Genomic DNA, 2,324 nt, shown 5'->3' on the forward strand with positions numbered 1-2,324 from the left:
TGTCTTGTCCGTCTCTCCTGCATTACAAGAGTTCCTCCCTCATGTCCACGACTTGCTTCTTTTACTACTCTCTCTTTTTCCTTGTCTCCCCCTTTTCTCTGATGACTAAAATGAGGAGGAGATGGGGGGGGGGGGCATTTGCTGACTGGGCTGGCCCGGCTCTGTGGGTGAGGATTTGGATCTGCCGGTTCCAAAATGACGGTGCCTGTCTCAGTGAATGGAACCAGTGAGGCGGACACGGATCCGACCCCGGTGAGCGTTATCCCTGTCGACAGTAGCCATGCGACGACTACGCCCCAAAAGTGATCAGGCCCGAATAAAAGCTGAGGCGGGCAAATGCTGACCCCCGTAGAACCCAACAACCTTGCGGGATTGATGTTGTGAATGTGGGTATGTGTATGGGAGGTGTAGTCGAACAAGGGTTAGGGTAAGACTCCAGATGGCAGAGGGGGAGGCGTTTATCTTTAACATATGCCGTCTACATGACAAACTGCACCCCCCCCCCCCCCCCCCCCAGAAAGTCTGTGCAGAAAGTTTAGATAGACAGGAGGGCGAGAGACACCGGCGAGGTTGACGCAGTTCTTGTGGAAGAAAGTTTGCTGTGTCTGTAGCGCACGCCTCCCGTACTGCAGACGAGCAAGGTCGACCTCACAATCGCTCGGAGAGACTGTTTGAAAAGCCAGTTGTCTGTGTTGCTGTGATCTAATATCTATCTTAGCGTGGAATACAAACAAAAATTGTACAGGTACAGTTAAAGTTCCAAAATGTCAACAAGGAGGTTGTGTTTTTATCTGTCTGTCTGTCTGTTAGCGATATAACTCGAAAAGTTACTGACGGATCTCGATAGAATTTGTAGGAAATCTTGGGAATGTTAAAAGTAATAGATGATTACATTTTAGTTATGATCCAGAAAAGATCCTGGATTCTGGATCACTTTGAAACTTTCGTTAACATTTCAGTAAATGGAACTTCAAAATTTGTTCCTCAAAATCTCGGTCGATTATTGACCGATGCTTATGGAATTTGAGACAGTCATGTAGGGTAGGAATCTCTATCTCACCGCCGAATTTTATCCGGATCGGATCCGGATTGCAGATACTATCAATATTTTTTTTAAATGGGGTACACTTGCGTTTCGGCCTGCGTTGCATTTAATATTAGAGATAGAGATTTCTAACAAGCGTGTCTCAGGTCAGAAGAGGACAAAGTCACTGCTGGTTTGTGTTCAGTGTGTAAATCAATACATGATTTAAGCCTGCAGGAGCCTCATTCAGCCCTGTCAGTGTGTGTGTGTGTGTGTGTGTGTGTGTGTGTGTTGGTCACTCGCATCCTGTTTTGAGAGAATGGAAAGAGATCGCGTGGTTTATATAAAAAGGACCGGGAGGATTTGTTTGATGCTGTAAAACCTTCACCATGGCAACGACAGGCTTTAATGAGAGCGGCAGGTCATACGCAAGTATTTGTGTCTTCATTAGAGTCCCACGTGGGATTAATCGCTTTATTTTGCGGATTTCAATTGGGGATTAAATTAATAAAAATGTCCACACATTGTGTTTTGTGCTGCTTTTTTTTTAAAGAGGGAGGTTGTGATTTAAAAAAAAACCTGAACTACAAAAAGTTTGCAACTTGACCAAAGTCACGAGAGGAAAAGCAAGTCGCTGAGGCAGCAGAGGGAAGTCCACTACCTTTAACCCACATAAGAGAACAATCTCTCTGAGCTTCTGTTTGTAGCGCTGAGATCCAATTAACTGAATTATGTCCGGCTCCCCGGAGCCCTGACAGGAACACCCACGGGGAGGACCAGGGTAGGACCAGGGTAGAACTGCTCTCCCCCCGGCTCCTGATTCCAGCTATTCATCTTAGTTTCATTATTTCCCATATCCCCTGAATGCAGCGCCTGTGGCCGGAACTTTTGAAAACACAAAAGGCACTCCTTCGAGCCGGATTTGAGCCAGCGACCTAAGGATTCCCGTTGCACCAACTACAGTCCTCCGCTCTACCAGCTGAGCTATCGAAGGGCTCTTGGGGCCACGTTATTTCAGCCGCACACACACACTAACTATCATCCTCTGACCCAATGCACCCTGCCCCCTTCCTCCAAATATATATTTCAACATCCCAGATTGGGATTAGAGTCCAGATTCACCTCTGGTAAAAAGGTGCATCTGGACCCCCCCCCCAAGCACGCAGCAGGCGACCGTGGCTGTCCACCTGAATGGCTCAGAGAGTTTTCCGCTGTTTGGGTTCAAGCTCTCGGACAAAGGTCATCCTGTGAGTAACAGCGCCCGATTTCCTCCCACCTATCGGAGGCTGCTGCCTTCAGC

The 2,324-nt window shown here is 47.5% G+C and overlaps 1 non-coding gene across 1 annotated transcript; it reads right to left on the minus strand.

Annotated features, from left to right (window-relative positions):
- Nucleotides 1-1,931: 1,931 nt before the first annotated feature.
- On the minus strand, nucleotides 1,932-2,018 carry trnay-gua (transfer RNA tyrosine (anticodon GUA)). The gene is given in 2 exon segments: nucleotides 1,932-1,967; nucleotides 1,982-2,018. It is a non-coding gene; the product is annotated as a tRNA-Tyr (tRNA).
- Between the last annotated feature and the right edge of the window lie 306 nt (nucleotides 2,019-2,324).

This window comes from Brachionichthys hirsutus, unplaced genomic scaffold (assembly GCF_040956055.1).
Source record: "Brachionichthys hirsutus isolate HB-005 unplaced genomic scaffold, CSIRO-AGI_Bhir_v1 contig_1293, whole genome shotgun sequence".
NCBI classification, from domain to species: Eukaryota; Metazoa; Chordata; class Actinopteri; order Lophiiformes; family Brachionichthyidae; genus Brachionichthys; species Brachionichthys hirsutus.